This window comes from Lepidochelys kempii, chromosome 4, assembly GCF_965140285.1.
Source record: "Lepidochelys kempii isolate rLepKem1 chromosome 4, rLepKem1.hap1, whole genome shotgun sequence".
NCBI classification, from domain to species: Eukaryota; Metazoa; Chordata; order Testudines; family Cheloniidae; genus Lepidochelys; species Lepidochelys kempii.
Window position 1 is genome coordinate 142397698 of NC_136383.1, and position 22030 is coordinate 142419727.

The following is a 22030-nucleotide window of genomic DNA, read 5'->3' on the forward strand; positions in this document are numbered from 1 at the left end:
GGGGGCAGGCGAGCCCGGGGCGGGGGCAGGGGGCGTGTGCTGGGCTTGGGCTTGGTTTTGGGTAGCGGGGGCGGGCACGGCAGGCGAGCCCCGGGTTCGGAGCGGGAGTGACCGCGGGGGAGTCGGGGCGAGGCCGGGGCAGTAACGGGGGCTCCTGTGCGGGGCTGAAGCAGGCGCCCAGCTCTCGGGCAGCACTTGGAAAGGGATGTTGAAAAGCTGGAGCGGGGAAGTGACTGGGGGGCTGGAGAAAGCCCACGGCAGGAGTCTCGGGAACTGGCTCCGCTTAGCGCCGCACAAAGGGGATGGACGGAGGGTGGCTTGGCCATGGGGCATTAGCACCTTGGCTGGGAGAAGCTCCCGGGCCCTAAGGGCCCTTTAAGAGGGGGAGGTGAAACCAGACCGTGGCTAGAAGCTGAACCAGGTGTGAGGCAGCAGGGAGGGTTGACCTGGGAATGTGGCAGGGGGTTTCACTGGGGACGGGAGACCTGAGAGCCGGAAACCTGAGCCAGGAGGGGGTGGGGGGGTAACACCTCTGCCCGGGGAACTGGACCCCGGCTGCAGGAGAGAGCCTGATGGGGGGCGCTGGTTTCAGTTTGGGGCTGGGGGTGGAACGCAGGGAACCCCAGGGCTGGGGTCTAAGCTCCCTGCCCCCCAGAAGGACTTGACTGAGGGGTCCTGGTTGTACCCACAAGCTCTGTTTTATGCTGTGTTCCTATTCCTTCCGTTTTACTGGCTGACTGAGAGTCACGGTGAATCCCAGGGAGAGGGGTGTAGGGCCCGGACTCTATCACACTCCATGACACCAGACACACAGGAAGAGGTCAGGCAAATTGTTCTCACCCAGGGTGAGTAACTGTTGGAACCAGCTCCCAAGGGAAGGGCGGATTCTCCCTCTTCTTGGTGTCTTGAAACCAAGACTGGAGGCCTGTCTGGGAGGTGCTTTCGCCAAACAAAATTTAGTGCAATCAGGACAGAGGAAACTGGCCCTGTTCTCTGGCCTGTGTTTACAGAGGAGGTCCCGTCTGGCCTGCAAAGCTCTGAAGGGCTGAGTAGTGGGGTCTGTGAGGTAGGCTGGCTGTGTGCATGTGTAACCCACACATCTCCTAGGTGTGGGGCTGTCACGGCGTCCCCGGGATGCTCTGGAACCGCTCCCTACGAAGCCAGGCAGGACTCTGGGGAAGTCTCCTTTCTGTGAGCAGCCTGTCTGCAGGGCAAACAGCTCACACAGCTTCCACCTTCCTGGGTCTGACCTCGGAGCATTCAGCATCCTCTGTCCCTCTGTGCGCTTCCCACAGCGATTCTGCCCAGTCAGGGTCCTGGGGAAGCCAGAGGGTCCTGCCCCACAACTCCACAGTCAGACGGGACTCTCAGCCAGTCAGTAAAACAGAGGTTTATTAGACGACAGGAACATGGTCTAACACAGAGCTTGCAGGTGCAGAGAACAGGACCCCTCAGCTGGGTCCATTTTGGGGGGCAGTGAGCCAGACAACCACGTCTGCCCTTCACTCAATGTCTCCAGCCAGCCCCAAACTGAAACTCCCTCCAGCCCCCCCCCCCCTCCGGGCTTTGTCCCTTTCCTGGGCCAGGAGGTCACCTGATTCCTTTGTTCTCCAACCCTTTAGCTCTCACCTTGCAGGGGGGAAGGGCCCAGGCCATCAGTTGCCAGGAAACAGGGTGTCGGCCATTCTCTGTCCAGATCCCTGCACACCCCTGCTCTCTAGGGCTCTGCAAGGATCATACACCCTTACCCAACCCCCTAGATACTTAAGAACTGCCTAGGGGAAACTGAGGCACCCCCACAATGTTCAAAGGAAACATTAAGAACAGTCCCGCTTCGTCACAGGGGCGCTGTCCCATCTAGTGGCACTGAGACCACTTAAAGAGAAAGATTATGAGTCTGCTCTACAGCCGCCATATGGCTTTTAACTCATGCGGTAGAAGCTCATGCACTAAGCTCCAGAGGCCCCAGGTTCAATCCTGCCCGCTGACAACTGGGGTCTGTCCATGTTACATTTGCAGCAGGATAGGGCCTGTGGTGGGGGTTGGGGGTACGCAGATCTGGCCTTGGAAAAGAGCCCCTGCTGGCGGCAGAGCTGGGTGGTTCTTATGTGTGGTGAAGGCTCCTCCTGCCTCCAAGTCTGGACAGAATAACCCTGCCAAGGAGACTTGGCACATCCAGCCCTGGGTCCGGCTGGGTTGGTGGCTGCCACACAGCCAGGGCCATAACAGTGCCTGCAGGGGGAGCCACTTACCATGGCTGTGGGAGTTTGATCCAGAGCTTGGCGCTGCGCAGCCTGGCATGTCCGGATCCCGGGGCAGCAGCATGCAGGGCCCTGCTCACAGCTACTCGGAGTGGTTTGCAGTCCCCATATGTATTAGATTCAGATGTGACAATTCCTGACAAGGCCTGAAACACCCCCTCCTCCCACACTTCTGCCTGTGACTCTCTCTTCTTTGCCCTGACTCCCAGCTGCCTCGTTCAGCCCCCTCCCCGTCCCTCAGGATTATGACCTGTCTGACAGCAGTGCCTTGAGGCCGGGGAGGATTGAGTTCCCGCTGCTGGGGGAGCACAGACACAGAGCGCAATGCTTCTCCCCTGGAAGAGCTCAAGGACAAGATGACCAGTGCCAGCGGAAGCCCTGTGTCTAAGAGGGCAACACCCCCAATCGTTAAGCACACGCAGACCTTTGCTTTGGTGTGTGTTGGTATGTTTATAGCTTCAGCCTCTACTCTCCAGCCATTCCCCCAGCTCAGCAGTCACTCACTGGTTGGTTTCTTGTAGGTATTATGGCAAAAGTGGGTCGAAGCCACATCTTCCCCATGCTCTGCATTCTCTCTTCCCCCCTCCCCCAAAAAACCCTCTTTCTCCTTTTCCTTCTCCACATGCCTGATTGCTGTGGTTATTGGTTTTACAGTAGTGCCAAGAGGCCAGGGCTCCATCATACTAGGTGTTGTGCAAGCATGTAACGGGGACAGTCCCTGCCCCAGGAGCTCACTGGCCACGTGTGAGATGGGAGAGCAGGGGTGCAACAGACAGATGGCAAAGTGGCAGGGAGACGGAAAATGGTCTTGGTGAAGCTGGGTGGTTATTGTAGGCCTGGCGGCAGAGGGAGCTAGATGGATGAGGTTGCCTTGCAGAGCTTAAGGGGAGCTCGCCCTGCGTGTAAGGGCAGCCAGGCAGAAAGTGCAAAGGTGTGAACTGCTGCAAGTGCCCAGTGTCTGCTGTCCCATTGGCAGGGCGAAGGCGGAGTTGGCCCAGTGGTGTCTGGGAGATGATCGGGTGGTGGGGTGGGACAGGCCGTGGATGTGGAGATGAGGGGTTTGTGTCTGATGTGATGCTGAAGGGAGAACCAGGGGAGGGGGAACTGAGTCAGAGCTATGAGCTAGGTCATGTATCTGTGCAGCAGCATTTGGAACAGACGTGAGTGTGGGGCAGGATGGCCTTTGTCGAGGCTGGAGAGGAGACCATTTCCTTCATGCCCCTGAACCCCATCTTCCCACCACCAGGAGCCCTGAGCCCCCTGCAAGTTTATTTCTTGTAAGATCCATCGGCTGGAGACGTCCACAATCACTGCGCTTGGTTGCTGGTTTGTTGCTGGTGCAGTTGGATTTCAGGCAGCTGCAAACAGCTCACTGCTGGGTGGTGGGGTTGTGACATCCCAGGTAACCTAGCCAGTCATGTGACAACGGGGCAGCTCATCTGCCTGCTGCAATCCTGCTCGGGGAGGGGTTCTCAGAGTTTGTCCTGGTGACCCCTTTCACATACCAAGCCTCTGAGGGCGACTCCCCCCCCCCCCCGATACATTAAGAACACTTTGTTTATATTTAACACCATTATAAATGCTGGAGGCAAAGCGGGGGTTGGGGTGGAGGCTGACAGCTCGCGATCCCCCATGTAATAACCTCGTGACCCCCAAAGGGTCCCGACCCCCAGTCTGAGAACCCCTGTGCTAGGGAAAGTTGCAATGAAAAGTCTTTATCTGCACCACTAAAATCCCCCTCCGGGGCTGTGGGAGTGGGTTCTGCTGCTGGGCGGGCTGGCGCTTTGCTGGGAGATCTATAGCCAGTGCGCGCACAGCTCCCGCATTTCCTAGCCGAACCATATCCATATGTATGGCAGGGTCTGGCGGCTTCCCTTCCCAGTAACGTAATTTAAAGGGAAATACAGTTTCACTGGTACAAGGTGTAACAAGCAGCGCAGTGAATTCACCTGAATCTAATTCCAACCGCTGCTAGAACAGCTGTTTTCACGTGACTGAACTAATCTCATCAAATCCCTGAAGAGATCAGCTTGCTTTAGAAGTGTCCATCCTGTCACATTCCTGCCAAGCCCCAACTTTCCGTGTAACCTCCAGTCTCACCCAGCTCTGCTGGCTGCTCCGTCCAGAGGGGACAAGCTGCATGCGCTGGACTCACTGGGGAAAGGGGAGTGGGATGCCCTGCCTGCAACACCATGGCACTTGGCATTCCCTTCTCAAGGAGCCCCAGGTCAGCGGGCTGCTCCTTGTGCTGGGGCAGTTCCATTCGGAGCCACAGGCCAAGACAGTCTCTGTCCATGCGTTGCTGATTAGTAACAATACTGTCGGGTCTCTCCTTCGCCTGCGCTTGCAGGCGGGTAGGATAGATGAGATGCGAGTTTCCATTTGTGGCACATTTCCAGTCTGCCCTGTGTCGCATGCTCACTGTCTCAGACAGGCCCCTTGCTGTGCACTCCCAAGCAAAGTCCTGGGTACGGACTGGACGCTGCCTGGGCTGAGCCAACAGCTTGTGTGCAGCCGGGAGACATTCATTTCAAACTCTGCAGGCAAGTCATGCCTGCTAGGGCTGAAGGACTATGGATCACGAGGGGCAGGTAATGACCCTTGTGCCAATGCAGGACTCTCGCTGCAGTTTGCCCTAGCGAGGCTCTGCGGTGTCTTTGTGCAGGTGCTGCTGACACAGCTGTGGGCCAGTCGGGGACACCGCTCCTGGCTTGTCGTGTTCACTCTTTCACTTTTATGCTAATGGGATTGATTTTTATTCACTTACTGTTTAGCTGGATCAGTTTCTGGGTCCTTGGCATGTTTTTCAAGCCTCCCTGTGTCCTTGGATTCACTGCACCTGCTACGCAGTAGTTCTAGCCACTGAACGGAGCACTGGGGAAAGGTGCTGTGTGGAACAGACCCTGCTCCATAGAACAGGACCCTTCACTGGCAGGGCAAGGAGCCCCCAGCACGCTGCTCCCCAGCCTTAGCTGTGCCCTGGAGGGACTGTCTTCTGGAGCTTGGTCTCCGGCGCTCAGTCACTCCCTGCTCTCTCTGCTGAGACTGCTAATGAGGGGCCACTTAATGCCGTTTGTGATGTGTCACCTGCCTTCTGGGTCATCCTGTACACACTCCACTTCACCAAAATCACAAGTAGTCACCAGATGGCAGCACCATTCCAGCACTGCTGACCTGAGGTCAGATTTCCAGCAGTTCTCAAACTGTGGCTCGGGACCCTGTTTTAGTAGGGTCGCCACAGCTGGTCTTAGACTTCCTGGGGTCCGGGGCAAAGTTGAAGCCTGAGCCGCACTGGCAGTAGCCAAAGCCAGAGGGCTTCAGCCCTGCGTGGCAGGGCAAAGGTTACAGGCGCCCCGCCTGGGGGGCTGAAGCCCTTGGGCTTCGGCTTTGGACCCCCAACCCTGGGTGGTGGGGCTCAGGCTTTGGCTTTGGCCCCCTGTCCAGGGCAGTGGGGCTCAGGCAGGCTTGGGCTTTGGTCCCCCTCCCGCGGTCGTGTAGTAATTTTTGTTGTCAGAAGCGGGTCTTGGTGCAGTGAAGTTTGAGAACCCCTAGATTAGACCTAGCAATGAAATATTCCATCCCCAAGCCCCCTCTCAGCCTGGGGCTAGATTGGAACTAGTGTCCCTTAGATGGGAAAGGCCTCCTAGCTACCTCTCCATCCCCGCTGGCCAGTGTCTCCTGGTGGCTGGCGAGGCCCCATTTTCATGGTGTTTCCCTATCGAGCTGGATGAAATGTGGGGTATAGGGTGTGGGAGGGGAAGGGGGCTTCAAGCCCTCCAGCATTGTGGGCAGTTCTCACACTTGGGTGCAGTGGGCCCCAGCAGCCAAGAATAGCTGAAGGCAAAAGGGGGTGCACGTTCATGCACACAGTGGTTGGTATGCAAGTGGGTCTGAGGACAGATGGGTCAGTTTTCATTGGCAGGGAACCTTCCCTTTGAGCCTTTGCAGCGTGAGCCCGTCCCTGGATCAGAAACTGCCATAACTCTGTTCCCATCCCTCACGTGGCTCCATTTCCCCTGCCCGGCGGAGCTGTGTTGACTGTACTGGGTTGTTGTGTGTGTGTGTGGCTTTACCTAGAGAACGCTTCTCTGCCTCTGCCCCTGGAGACAGGGCTGCCAAGTGCTTGCTGGGCAGGGGTGGCAGGTTCCAGACATTGTCAAGTGTCAGTTAAATAAATCAAATGGGACCCTCATCACAGCTGATGCGTTAGAGCATTTCACAGGGTCGCGGGGGATTTGCCTGGGCAAGACTGCAAAGCCTTGGAGCCAGGCTGTCACTCAGAGGTGGGGGCAGGTTGAACGGGAGCACGGCACCCATCCTCATTCCCCCACATCAGACAAGCAGTGTAGAACCCAGGGACACGTTCTCCTGGCTGGGAGAGAGCAGGCTGGGGCTGGGGCCTGGTGCACAACTGGGGGAGGGATGTTCACCAGAACTTAGGCTGGTGTGAGTGAGGGCTGAGCCATTCCTGCGGTGAGATGTGCTTAATGCCTGTGGGGCAGGCACACTGGGCAGCGCTCACTCTGTGTCCAGCGTCCCTTGGTACCCATCACTGGCACTGTAGCATCTAGTTCTGTTGTCTGAGGAGATCGTGTGGAGCAGGGCCTGGGATGGGGAGCTCAGATCTGCTATGCTCTCTGGTGTGACTGTGGCAGCTCTGCCATTGGGAAGGAGGAAGGAGGAAAGTGGAGTTTGGCCATGGATGGGCTGCTCTGTGCAGCAGCAGGGAAGGTGACTTTCTCTCAAGCGCTCCCTCGTGTGCACCTCCAAGGAAACCCAAGTGTGGCATGGGGTCTCCTGAGGATCATCCTCTGGGTACAGTCAGCTGGGCTTTCCAAGGGTCACGTTGCCCAGCTCCCATTGCTAGTTCAGCTGTGGGTGTGGTTTTAATGTAAATTACTTGCTGAGCTAACCATAAACCTTGGCTCTAAAAAGCTGTGCCTATTTAACTCTGTGGTGGTGCTGGCCTGACGACCGTGGTGAGAGAAGCCCGCTGTTCGAAGTGGTGCCCTACCGGGGAAAGGCTCTGTCGCACATTAGCCATGTCCCAAGCCATCCAGTGCCAGAAGCGCTAACGCTGCGCCTCGGAGCATGGGGCTGCTGCCTGGGGCTTGTGACAGTTCTTGGGGTACCCAGGATTGTGGGTCACCTTGTTCCCCACTGCCTCTAGCGAGGGGTAGCGGTGACGGGGTCCCCAGGGTGAAACCTGGGCTGTGGGACTGCTGAGCCCTCCAAACCCACCAGCCTGGGCTGTCTCTCACACTGTGATGCTGCATCAAGTTACAGACCTCTGACAGGCCCTGCACTTACACAGCCAGCCACAGGCAGGGACACACCCAGCTGAGGTACCTGGATGATTTCCCAGCCACTCATGGATAAGGCTACGTTTTAGTCATGGGTATTTTTAGTAAAAGTAATGGACAGGTCACAGACAGTAAACAAAAATTCACGGCCTGTGGCCTGTCTATGACTTGTACTATATACCTCTAACTAAAACTTGGACCGGGGGTGCTGCGGGGGGCATCCTGGGACCCCCTCTGGTGTTGGGGGGGGCAGGCCGTAGCGTGTGGCCCGGGACCCCCTCTGATGCTGGGGCGCAGGGTTGGCTGGGCTGGCAGGCTCCCTACCCGACTCCACATGGCTCCCTGGAAGCAGCCGGCATGTCTCTGCAGCTCCTAGGGAGAGGGAAGGCCGGGGGCTCTGCATGCTGCCCTTCCATGAGCACTGGCTTCGCAGCTCCCATTAGCCAGAAACTGCAGCCAATGGGAGCTGCAGGGGCGAGCAGACAGGGGCAGCATGCAGAGCCCCCTGCCCCCTCTGCCTAGGAGCTGCAGGGCCATTCCGGCTGCTTCAAGCCCTTCCCCCCACCCCCCCTCCATGAGGTAAGCACCATCCCAACCCCCTGCTCCAGCCCTGAGCTCCCTCACACACCCAAACTACTGCTCTGTGTGTGTGTTGGGGCGGGGGGGACAGTGGTGCAGCTGGCCCAGGGGCTGCCTGAGCTGTTCGGGGAGCCCCGGAGCCAGCCTCACCGGTTGCTGCAGAAGTCACGGAGGCCCCAGAAAGTTACGGAATCTGTGACCTCCATGACAGACTCTCAGCCTTACTCATGGACCATCAGCAAGGAGGCCCCAGCCAATTCTCCCAGCTGCCCAGCCTTGCATCCCAGAACTGCACTGGTCAGAAGCCTGGCCTGTGTAAGTTCATTACCTAGTTCGCCACTACGTCAAAGGAAAGTGGACATGCACCAGTCTTTGTAATCTAAGCAGATTCCCCAAGCACTTTAGACAAACTCACTGGTAAGGATAGAGCATTAAAATAAGTTTATTAACGACAGAGAGATTGTAAGTGGTAGGCACAAAGTCCAAGTTAGTTACCTTGAGAAATAAAAATAGAAACGCGCATTCTAAATTCAAAAACTTTTAGTCTAAGCAAGAGTTGAATCAAACAGTTTTTCTCACCTTGACAGCTGGTACAAGCAGGTTACAGATCCTCAATACACAGACTGGACCCCTTTTCAGCCTGAGACCAAACTCCCCAGTTCTAAGTCTTTGTCTTCCATGTTTCCCTCCAGATGTTGAGATGGCAGGGGGCTAGGGGAAGAGAGAGGCCAAATGGTGTCACTGTCTCTCTTTTTATACCTTCTCCCAGCTGCTAGAAAGATCCTGCTGTGACGTGGGGATCAGGCAGTCCTTATGGTCAAGCAGCCTCCATTGTGTATGTGCTGCCTTCGAGATGGATCACTTGATGATTATGTTCCCTCTGGGGCACCTGGCATTGGCCACTGCGGAGACAGGACACTGGGCGAGATGGACCATTGGTCTGACCCAGTGTGGCCGTTCTTACGTTCCCTTGTTGTAACTGTAACACATACAGCAATACTTCATAACTTCACGTACCATGAGAGCACATACTAGCCACCAGGTTATTAGTGTTCAGCCAATCCAGACTCACCAAATGATACCTCACAAGGCACCCTTTGTACAAAACATCATAATCCTATTGCAGTGGGGACTATGGGGGTTCCAGGGAGTTACTTTGAGGTATAGAGTGCCAGGGGCCTTGCCCAGGGTGGCTGGGTGCCAGATCCCTAACACTACCAGCCTGTGAGCCACTCAAGCACTGTCCTCTGGGGTAGATCAGCCCTGACTTCGCAGTGCAGGTGCACCCCAGTCCCTGACTCCCTTTGAAGCCTTCCCCTGTGATATCCAGCCCCTGACACTGGCTGCTCACAGGAATCCCAGCTCCTCTGCCCCAAAGGGGAGCAGCATGCCCCAGTTTCCCAGTTTTAACCCACAGCCCCACAATTGAGGAAGAAGGCTGTGCTGCTTAAAAAAACAACCTGGATTAGAGGGGAAGAGAAGGCAGTTTAGGTAGATAGATGATTGATTAAATAGATAAAAAGGGGAAGTTGATAGTAGTGAATATTAATCAGAAGTTAGACACTGTATCAATTGATAAGGGAAGGCAAAGGACACAAGGCGAACTTTATGGCCAGCAGAGTTAAGGACAATAAGAAGGAGTTTTTTAAATATATTAGGAACAAAAAAGTGGTATTGGTCTGTAGATGAACCACTAGATGGGAATCGTCGAATTGTCAATAATAATGTGGAAAAAGCAGAAGAGTTCAATAAATATTTCTGTTCAATATTTGGGGAAGAACAGATGATGCAGTCTCATCAGATGGTGATAACACTCTTTCCATTCCATTAGTATCACTCAGGGATGTTAAACAGAAGCTACTAAAGTTAGACATTTTAAAATCAGTATGTCCAGATAACTTGTGTGCATGAGGAGCTCACTGGACTGTTAATGTTGATTTTCAATAAATCTTGGAGCACTGGGGAAGTTCCAGAAGACTGGAACAAAGCTAATGTGCAATTTTTAAAAAGAGTAACTGGGATGACCCAGGTAAATTATAAGCCTGTCAGTTTGACACCGATCACAGACAAGACAGGGGCACAGCTGCTACTGAAGTCAATTAATAAAGAACTAAGGGAGGCTAATGTAATTAACATGGGCTTTTAGAAGGTAGATTCTATCAAACTGACTTGATTTTTTTTATGAGATTAGAAGTTTGGCTGATAAAAGTAATAGTGGTGATGTAATGTATTTAGACTTCCGTAAGGCATTTGACTTGATACCATAAGACATTTTGATTAAAAACCTAGAACAATATAAAATTAATTATGTCACACATTAAATGGATTAAAAACTAGCAGTTCTTCAAGAGTGTCCCTGTGGGTGCTCCACTTCAGGTTCATCTGCGCCCTGTGCCTTTGATCAGAGATTTTTGGTCGCAGTGCCGGTTCCAGCTTGCACATGTCCCCCACACCCGCACCAAGGCTATATGGGGCTGCGTGGGTGAATTGCCCTCAGCTCCTTCTCAATAGCCTTCAGCCTGAGATGGGACCTACAGCTGGGCCTGTTCTCTGCTAGTATTCAGAAGTTGGTTAGTATATAGTGTTTGTAGTTGTTGGATCAGCTGTTCCCTTTTCTTTCATTCTTTCTTTCTTTCACTCGCCGGGATGCTAAAGGTGACTCTCTTATCATGTGGCTATTCCAGTCAGCGATGGGCATTCCCACTGTCTGTGCTGTCTGGGTGATACCAATATCCCTAGTAAGTGCGAGATATTCACTTCCTTCAAGGGTAGATCCCCCAAAAAACAGGAAGATCAAATTTAAACTGCTGATGATGGAGCAAGCCCTGTGGCCAGCTTCAGATCCCAGGGGGAGGACCTCCCTGTACTTAGATCTCCCAGTACTGCTAGGACCTCATAGAATCATAGAATATTAGGGTTGGAAGGGACCTCAGGAGGTCATCTAGTCCAACCCCCTGCTCAAAGCAGGACCAATCCCCAACTAAATCATCCCAGCCAGGGCTTTGTCAAGCCTGACCTTAAAAACTTCTAAGGAAGGAGATTCCACTACCTCCCTAGTGAAAATGCTTTCCAGTGTTTCACCACCCTCCTAGTGAAAATGCTTTTCCTAATATCCAACCTAAATCTCCCCCACTGCAACTTGAGACCATTACTCTTTGTTCTGTCATCAGCTACCACTGAGAACAGTCTAGAGCCATCCTCTTTGGAACCCCCTTTCAGGTAGTTGAAAGCAGCTATCAAATCCCCCCTCATTCTTCTCTTCTGCAGGCTAAACAATCCCAGCTCCCTCAGCCTCTCCTCATAACTCATGTGTTCCAGTCCCCTAATCATTTTTGTTGCCCTTCACTGGACTCTCTCCAATTTATCCACATCCTTCTTGAAGTGTGGGGCCCAAAACTGGACACAGTACTCCAGATGAGGCCTCACCAATGTCGAATAGAGGGGAACGATCACGTCCTTCGATCTGCTCGCTATGCCCCTACTTATACATCCCAAAATGCCATTGGCCTTCTTGGCAACAAGGGCACACTGCTGACTCATATCCAGCTTCTTGTCCACTGTCACCCCTAGGTCCTTTTCCGCAGAACTGCCGCCTAGCCATTCGGTCCCTAGTCTGTAGCTGTGCATTGGGTTCTTCCGTCCTAAGTGCAGGACCCTGCACTTATCCTTATTGAACCTCATCAGATTTCTTTTGGCCCAATCCTCCAATTTGTCTAGGTCTTTCTGTATCCTATCCCTCCCCTCCAGCATATCTACCACTCCTCCCAGTTTAGTATCATCCGCAAATTTGCTGAGAGTGCAATCCACACCATCCTCCAGATCATTTATGAAGATATTGAACAAAACCGGCCCCAGGACCGACCCTTGGGGTACTCCACTTGATACCGGCTGCCAACTAGATATGGAGCCATTGATCACTACCCGTTGAGCCTGACAATCTAGCCAGCTTTCTACCCACCTTATAGTGCATTCATCCAGCCCATACTTCCTTAACTTGCTGACAAGAATACTGTGGGAGACCGTGTCAAAAGCTTTGCTAAAGTCAAGAAACAATACATCCACTGCTTTCCCTTCATCCACAGAACCAGTAATCTCATCATAAAAGGCGATTAGATTAGTCAGGCATGACCTTCCCTTGGTGAATCCATGCTGGCTGTTCCTGATCACTTTCCTCTCATGCAAGTGCTTCAGGATTGATTCTTTGAGGACCTGCTCCATGAGTCCCACCTCATTCTTCTCTTCCACAGACTAAACAATCCCAGTTCCTTCAGCCTCTCCTCATAAGTCATGTGTTCCAGTCCCCTAATCATTTTTGTTGCCCTCTGCTGGACTCTTTCCAATTTTTTCACATCCTTCTTGTAGTGTGGGGCCCAAAACTGGACACACTACTCCAGATGAGGCCACACCAGTGTCGAATAGAGGGGAACGATCATGTCCCTCGATCTGCTGGCAATGCCCCAACTTATACATCCCAAAATGCCATTGGCCTTCTTGGCAACAAGGGTACACTTTTGACTCATATCCAGCTTCTCGTCCACTGTAACCCCTAGGTCCTTTTCTGCAGAACTGTTGCCTAGTCTGTAGCGGTGCATGGGATTCTTCCGTCCTAAGTGCAGGACTCTGCACTTGTCCTTGCTGAACCTCATCAGATTTCTTTTGGCCCAATCCTCCAATTTGTCTAGGTCCCTCTGTATCCTTTCCTTACCCTCCAGCGTATCTACCTCTCCTCCCAGTTTAGTGTCGTCTGCAAACTTGCTGAGGGTGCAATCCACACCATCCTCCAGATCATTTATGAAGATATTGAACAAAACCGGCCCCAGGACCGACCCTTGGGGCACTCCACTTGACACCGGCTGCCAACTAGACATGGAGCCATTGATCACTACCCATTGAGCCCGACAATCTAGCCAACTTTCTACCCACCTTATAGTGCATTCATCCAGCCCATACTTCTTTAACTTGCCGGCAAGAATACTGTGGGAGACTGTGTCAAAAGCTTTGCTAAAGTCAAGGAACAACACGTCCACTGCTTTCCCTTCATCCACAGAACCAGTAATCTCATCATAGAAGGCAATTTGATTAGTCAGGCATGACTTGCCCTTGGTGAATCCATGCTGACTGTTCCTGATCACTTTCCTCTTCTCTAAGTGCTTCAGAATTGATTCCTTGAGGACCTGCTCTATGATTTTTCCAAGGACTGAGGTGAGGCTGACTGGCCTGTAGATCCCTGGATCCTCCTTCTTCCCTTTTTAAAGATGGGCACTACATTAGCCTTTTTCCAGTCGTCCGGGACTTCCCCCGATCACCATGAGTTTTCAAAGATAATGGCCAATGGCTCTGCAATCACATCCGCCAACTCCTTTAGCCCTCTCGGATGCAACGCATCTGGCCCCATGGACTTGTGCACGTCCAGCTTTTCTAAATAGTCCCGAACCTTCTTTCTCCACAGAGGGCTGGTCACCTCCTCCCCATGCTGTGCTGCCCAGTGCAGTAGTCTGGGAGCTGACCTTGTTCGTGAAGACAGAGGCAAAAAAAGCATTGAGTACATTAGCTTTTTCCACATCCTCTGTCACTAGGTTGTCTCCCTCATTCAGTAAGGGGCCTGCACTTTCCTTGACTTTCTTCTTGTTGCCAACATACCTGAAGAAACCCTTCTTGTTACTCTTAACATCTCTTGCTAGCTGCAACTCCAGGTGTGATTTGGCCTTCCTGATTTCACTCCTGCATGCCTGAGCAATATTTTTATACTCTTCCCTGGTCATTTGTCTAACCTTCCACTTCTTGTAAGCTTCTTTTTTGTATTTAAGATCAGCAAAGATTTCACTGTTATGCCAAGCTGGTCACCTGCCATATTTACTATTCTTTCTACACATCGGGATAGTTTGTCCCTGTAACCTCAATAAGGATTCTTTAAAATCTTTAAAACCTCCATCAGTGGGCAGCCCCAGGAAGCTGTCTCAGTCCCCTCCTGCACTGGGGCATGTTCTCTAGTATGGCTGCTACGACTGGGACCCAATCTGGGCCTGGGTAGAGCCACTTCTCCTTCCCCCTCTTTTCTCCCTGCTACTCTGCGCAGAACCCGTGAGTGGCCAGACTGGGTCAGACCAAGGGTCCCTCCAGCCCAGTGTCCTCTCTGCTGACAGTGGCCAATGCCAGGGGCCCCAGAGGGAGTGAACAGAACAGGGAGTCATCAAGTGATGCATCCCCAGTCGCCCATTCCCAGCTGGCAAACAGAGGCTAGGGTCACCATTCCTGCCCATCCTGGCTAATAGTCATTGATGGACCAATCCTCCATGAACTTATCTAGTTCTTTTTTGAACCCTGTTATAGTCTTGGCCTTCACAACATCCTCTGGCAAAGAGTTCCACAGGTTGACTGTGTGTTGTGGTAAGAAATACTTCCTTTTGTGTGTTTCACACCTGATGCCTATTCATTTCATTTGGTGACCCCTAGTGCTTGTGTTATGAGGGAGAGTAATTAACCTTCCTTATCTACTTTCTCCACACTAGTCTTGATAATATAGACCTCAATCATATCCCCCCTTAGATGTCTCTTTTCCAAGCTGAAAAGTCCCAGTCTTATTAATCTCTCCTCATACGGAAGCTGTTCCATACCCCTAATAATTTTTGTTGCCCTTTTCTGAACCTTTTCCAATTCCAATATATCTCTTTTGAGATGGGACGACCACATCTGCAGGCAGTATTCAAGGTGTGGGCGTACCATGGATTTATATGATATTTTCTGTCTTATTATCGATCCCTTTCTTAATGATTCCCAAGATTCTGTTCTCTTTTTTGACTGCTGCTGCACACTAAATGGATGTTTTCAGAGAACTATCCACAATGACTCCAAGATCTCTTTCTTGAGTGGTAACAGCTAATTTAGAGCCCATCATTGTATATGTAAAGAATCATAGAATATCAGGGTCGGAAGGGACCTCAGGAGGTCATCTAGTCCAACCCCCTGCTCAAAGCAGGACCAATCCCCAGTTTTTGCCCCAGATCCTTAAATGGCTCCCTCAAGGATTGAACTCACAACCCTGGGTTTAGCAGGCCAATGCCTCTTCCCAGTGTTTTCCAATGTGCATCATTTTGAATTTATCAACATTGAATTTCATCTGCCATTTTGTTGCCCAGCCACCCAGTTTTGTGAGACTTTGTAGCTCTTCACAGTCAGCTTTGGACTTAACTGTCTTGAGTAGTTTTGTATCATCTGCAAATGTTGCTACCTCACTGTTCACCGTCCTGGAGAGTCGGTGGTGCCTAGCAAGGCGTGGGGAGGGCTGCATGCTGGGCCAGTCCAGGGCGTCTGTGTGAGCCTGCTAAAGATCCTGGGCTAGCTAACAAGAGATTAGCACTTGGTGCTTGTCCCAGGAGCTGAGCCCCAGGAGCCACGGCTGGTTTTTGTGCAGAGACGTGTGACTGGGCCCGGGAGGGAACTCCTTCCCCACCTACAACTCTGCCTCTGCCCTGTCTGCAGCACGGCTGCCTATGCATCCCTTCTGATGCGCTGCACCTTCTGCAGACAGCCAGGCAGTGCATGGAGCAGGAGCTGGGTGGCCCAGGCCTTGTCCTATGGGATTCGCTCTTTCATTTCATTACTGGGCGGGCGGGGCTGTGATGCTGAGGTGCTGCCAGGCCTGAGGGCGGGAGAGGCAGCATTCAAAGACTGAGGCAGGAGCAGCTGGCACTGGGGCCACGTGCCCCACATCTCCGGGCCCCCGTAGCCCTCAGCCCAGCCACCTGCGCCTCCATGTCACCAGGGCCAGCTGCAGGGATACTTGGTGAGTCAGGCTGCGTTGTGCTGTGTCAATGGGGCTGGGGTTATCTCTTGTGGAGGAGGAGGAAGGGACTGGGACAGGCTGAGCCTGGTATCATCTGGCAAGAGTTGAGACCCACTGTGCTCCCCTGAGAGCTCCTGCAGCCTGGGCTTCAGACAAGTGGCTGGGAGAGGTCTAGCTAGGGACTCTGAATGGGAGCACAGGCTGGGCTGGGGGCAGGCAGGGATGCTAAGGGGTGCATGGGCTGGGCTGGGGGATGGCAGGGGTGCTGGGGGGGATGTGGGTGGGCTGAGGCTAGGCTCGGCTGGGGGGTGCATGGGCTGGGTTGGGCTAGGGGGTGCATGAGCTGGGGGTGTGTGGGCTGGGGGTCAGCAGGGTTGCTGGGGGGGTGCATGGGCTGGGCTGGGGCATGCATCAGCTGGGCTGGGGGCCGATGGGGGTGCCGAGGGGAACATGGGATGAAACGAGATCAAACTATCTTGAGACACAAAATGGTAACAAGACATTCTACAACTACATTAGAAGCAAAAGGAAGACCAAGGACAGGGTAGGTCTGTTACTCATGAGGGGGAAAAAATAGTAACAGAAAGTGTGGAAATGGCGGAGGTGCTTAATGACTTGTTTGCTTCGGTTTTTACCAAGCAGGTTGGTGGTGATTGGACGTCTAATGTGGTGACTGCCAGTGAAAGTGAGGTAGGCTCAGAAGAGGCTCAGATAGGGAAAGAACAAGTTAAAAATTACTTAGACAAGTTAGAGGTCTTCAGGTCACCAGGGTCTGATGAAATGCACCCTAGAATACTCAAGGAGCTGACTGAGGAGATATCTGAGCCATCAGCGATTATCTTTGAGAAGTCATGGAAGATGGGAGAGATTCCAGAAGAGTGGAAAAGGGTAAATATAGTGCCCATCTCTAAAAAGGGAAATAAGGACAGCCCAGGAATTACAGATCAGTCATCTTAACTTCTGTACCCGGAAAGATAATGGAGCAAACAATTAAGCAATCAGTTTGCAAACATCTGGAAGATAAGGTGATAAGTAACAGTCAGAATGCATTTGTCAAAAACAAATTGCATCAAACCACCCTGATAGCTTTCTTTGACAGGGTAACAAGCCTTGTGGATGGGGGGAAGTGGTAGAGGTGGTATATCTTGACTTTAGTAAAGTTTTTGATACTTTCTCACATGACCTTCTCATAAACAAACTAGGGAAATGCAACCTAGATGGAGCTACTATAAGGTGGGTGCAAAATTGGTTGGAAAACCATTCCCAGAGAGTAGTTATCAGTAGTTTGCAGTCATGCTGGAAGGGCCTAATGAGTGGGGTCCCGCAGGGATCAGTTCTGGGCCCGGTTCTGTTCAATATCTTCATCAATGATTTTGATAATGGCATAGAGAGTACACTTATAAAGTTTGTGGATGATACCAAGCTGGGAGGGATTGCAAGTGCTTTGAAGGTCAGGATTAGAATTCAAAACAATCTTGACAAACTGGAGAAATGATCTGAAGTAAATAGGATGAAATTCAGTAAGGACAAATGCAAAGCACTGCACTTAGGAAGGAACCATCAGTTGAACGCTTACAAAATGGGAAATGACTAGGGCTATCAAGCGATTAAAAAAATTAATTTCAATTAATCGTGTTGTTAAACTATAATAGTATACCATTTATTTAAATAGTTTTGGATGTTTTCTACATTTTCAAATGTTTTGTTTTCAATTACAACACAGAATACAAAGTGTATATGTATGTATGCTCACTTTATATGTATTTTTAATTACAAATATTTGCACTGTAAAAAACAAAAGAAATAGTATTTTACAATTCACCTAATACAAGTACTGTAGTGCAATCTCTTTATCATGAAAGTTGAACTTACAAATGTAGAATTATGTACAAAAAATAACTGCATTCAAAAATAAAACAATGTAAAACCTACAAGTCCACTCAGTCCTACTTCAGCCCATCAGTCAGACAAACAAGTCTGGTTACAATTTGCAGGAGATAATGTTGCCTGCTTCTTGTTTACAGTGTCACCTGAAAGTGAGAACAGGTGTTTGCATGGCACTGTTGTAGCCGGTATCGCAAGATATTTATGTGCCAGATCCGCTAAGGATTCATATGTGCCTTCATACTTCAACCACCATTCCAGAGGACATGCGTCCATGCTGATGATGGACTCCGCTCTATAACGATCCAAAGCAAAGCAGACTGACGCATGTTCATTTTCATCATCTGTGTCAGATGCCAGCAGAAGATTGATTTTATTTTTGGTGGTTTTTGGTTCTGTAGTTTCCCCGTCGGAATGTTGCTCTTTTAAGACTTCTGAAAGCATGCTCCACATCTCGTCCCTCTCAGATTTTGGATGGCACTGTAACGATGCTGCCTCTGGCAGGACACAACTTAAAGTACCAGTTCAGGACAAATTGCTTAGAGCAGGGCAGTTACAGCCCAAGGCTGGGGTTTCTACACTTCTAAGGCACACCAACCCGCCAGCCAGAGAGGACTTTGGTTTTACCCCACTGGCTAACCATAAGTCATACAAGCAATTTCCTTAGACACTCCAGTTTCCCAGTATCACCACCAGTGCCACTTGTTATGGGGATGAATGGTTATGAAATCCAATGCCCCAGCAAAAGAAAAAGGGTTCTCTCGATCCCAAAGGACCAAGCCCCAGACCCAGGTCAATATACAAATCAGACCTTACCCACAAATCACGCTGTTGCCAATCCTTTAGAATCGAAAATCTAAAGACTTATTCATAAAAAGAAAGAAATATAGATGAGAGCTAAAACTGGTTAAATGGAATCAATTACATACAGTAATGGCAAAGTTCTTGGTTCAGGCTTGTAGCAGTGATGGAATGAACTGCAGGTTCAAATCAAGTCTCTGGAGAACATCCCCAGCTGGGATGGGTCATTCAGTCCTTTGTTCAGAGCTTCCGTTTCAAGCACAGTTCCTCCAGAGGTCAGCAGCAGGATTGAAGACAAGATGGAGAAGCTGCAGCAGTCTTTTATAGTCTCTTGCCATGTGGCATCTGCTTTCTTTGTTCCAAAGGCAAGCTACCCAGCACATGGCACAGAAAAACATTAGAGTTCTGTCCATAGGCTGGTCCCTGCATACTTGGCTGAGTCCCAAGGTGTATCTGCCTTCTCTCAATGGGTCAGTTGTATAGCTGATGGTCCTTAATGGGCCATCAAGCAGGCTAGATAGTGCAGATGCCAAATTGTCTGGGGTGTCATCCAGAAGCATAGCACAAGTTTGAACTACAGACAGTATAGAGCCAATACTTATAACTTTACATACAAAAATGATACATGCAGACAGATAGCATAATCATAACCAGCCAACCATAACCTTGTCTTAGACACCTTATTTGACCCCCTTTATACAAGATTTGGTGCCTGTATAGGATCTTGGTTGCAACAATAATCTATACTGTCCCAGTTTGTGTCAATAACGTCACAAGCGCTTCGGATTCTTAAACCTTAGGTCAAATGCTTTAGCTATTTTTAGAAATCTCACATTGGTACCTTCTTTGCATTTTGACAAATCTGCTGTGACAGTGTTCTTAAAATGAACATGTGCTGGGTCATCATCTGAGACTGCTCTGGCATGAAATATAGGACAGAATGTGGGTAAAACAGAACAGGAGACGTACAATTCTCCCCCAAGGAGTTCAGTCACAAATTTAACGAACGCATTACGAGCATCATCAGCATGGAAGCATGTCCCCTAGAAGGGTGGCTGAAGCATGAAGGGGCAAACAAATGTTTAGCATATCTGGCACGTAAATACCTTGCAATGCCGGCTACAAAAGTACCACATGAATGCCTGTTCTCACTTTCAGGTGACATGGTAAATAAGAAGCAGGCAGCAGCATTATCTCCCGTAAATGTAAAGAAACTTGTTTGTCTTAGCGATTAACTGACCAAGAAGTAGGACTGAGTGGACTTGTAGGCTCTAAAGTTTTACATTGTTTTGTTTTTGAGTGCAGTTATGTAATAAATATCTACATTTGTAAGTTACACTTTCACAGTAAAGAGATTGCGCCACAATCTTGTATGAGGTGAACTGAAAAATACTATTTCTTTTGTTTATCATTTTTAAAGTGCAAATATTTGTAATCAAAAACAATAATATCAAGTGAGCTCTGTACACTTTGTATTCTGTGTTGTAATAGAAATCAATATATTTGAAAATGTAGAAAACATCAAAAAATATTTAATAAATTTCCATTTTTATTCTATTGTTTAACAGTGCGATTAATCGTGATTAATTTTTTTGAGTTAATCATGTGAGTTAATTGCGATTAATCGACAGCCCAGGAAATGACTGCCTAGGAAAGAGTGCTGCGGAAAGGGATCTGGGGGTCACAGTGGATCACAAGCTAAATATGAGTCAACAGTGTAACGCTGTTGCAAAAAAAACAAACATCATTCCGGGATGTATTAGCACGCATGTTGTAAGCAAGACACGAGAAGTAATTCTTCCGCTCTACTCCACGCTGATTAGGCCTCAACTGGAGTATTGTGTCCAGTTCTGGGTGCCACATTTCAGGAAAGATGTGGACAAACTGGAGATAATCCAGAGAAGAGCAACAAAAATGATTAAAGGCCTGGAGAACATGACCTATGAGGGAAGTTTGAAAAAATTGGGTTTGTTTTGTCTGGAGAAGAGAAGACCGAGAGGGGACATAACAGTTTTCAAGTATGTAAAAGGTTGTTACAAGGAGGAGAGAAAAAAATTGTTCTTAACCTCTGAGGATAGCACAGGTTTCAGAGTAACAGCCGTGTTAGTCTGTATTCGCAAAAAGGAGTACTTGTGGCACCTTAGAGACTAACCAATTTATTTGAGCATGAGCTTTCGTGAGCTACAGCTCACTTCATCGGATGCATACTGTGGAAAGTGTAGAAGATCTTATTATATACACACAAAGCATGAAAAAATACCTTCTCCCACCCCACTCTCCTGCTGGTAATAGCTTATCTAAAGTGATCACTATCCTTACAATGTGTATGATAATCAAGGTGGGCTATTTCCAACACAAATCCAGGTTTTCTCACACACACCCCCCCCACACACACACAAACTCACTCTCCTGCTGGTAATAGCTTATCCAAAGTGACCACTCTCCTTACATTGTGCATAATAATCAAGGTGGGCCATTTCCAGCACAAATCCAGGGTTTAACAAGAAGGTCGGGGGGTGGGGGGGATTAGGAAAAAACAAGGGGAAATAGGCTACCTTGCATAACGACTAAGCCACTCCCAGTCTCTATTCAAGCCTAAGTTAATTGTTTCCAATTTGCAAATGAATTCCAATTCAGCAGTTTCTCGCTGGAGTCTGGATTTGAAGTTTTTTTGTTGTAAAATAGCGACTTTCATGTCTATAATCGCGTGACCAGAGAGATTGAAGTGTTCTCCGACTGGTTTATGAATGTTATAATTCTTGACATCTGATTTGTGTCCATTTACTCTTTTACGTAGAGTCTGTCCAGTTTGACCAATGTACATGGCAGAGGGGCATTGCTGGCACATGATGGCATAGATTACATTGGTGGATGTGCAGGTGAACGAGCCTCTGATAGTGTGGCTGATGTGATTAGGCCCTGTGATGGTTTCCCCTGAATAGATGTATGGGCACAGTTGGCAACGGGCTTTGTTGCAAGGATAGGTTCCTGGGTTAGTGGTTCTGTTGTGTGGTATGTGGTTGCTGGAGAGTATTTGCTTCAGGTTGGGGGGCTGTCTGTAGGCAAGGACTGGCCTGTCTCCCAAGATTTGTGAGAGTGTTGGGTCATCCCTCAGGAGAGTGAGTTTGTGTGTGTGTGGGTGGGGGGGGGGGTGAGAAGACCTGGATTTGTGTTGGAAATGGCCCACCTTGATTATCATACACATTGTAAGGAGAGTGGTCACTTTAGATAAGCTATTACCAGCAGGAGAGTGAGTTTGTGTGTGTGTGTGGGGGTGAGAATACCTGGATTTGTGCTGGAAATGGCCCAACTTGATTATCATACACATTGTAAGGAGAGTGGTCACTTTAGATAAGCTATTACCAGCAGGAGAGTGGGGTGGGAGGAGGTATTTTTTCATGCTTTGTGTGTATAAAAAG

The 22030-nt window shown here is 50.1% G+C and overlaps 1 protein-coding gene across 2 annotated transcripts in view; it reads left to right on the forward strand.

Annotated features, from left to right (window-relative positions):
- The window catches only part of LOC140911001 (dedicator of cytokinesis protein 2), a 353749-nt gene that overhangs the window by 253017 nt on the left and 78702 nt on the right, over positions 1 to 22030 (forward strand). The window lies entirely within an intron of this gene.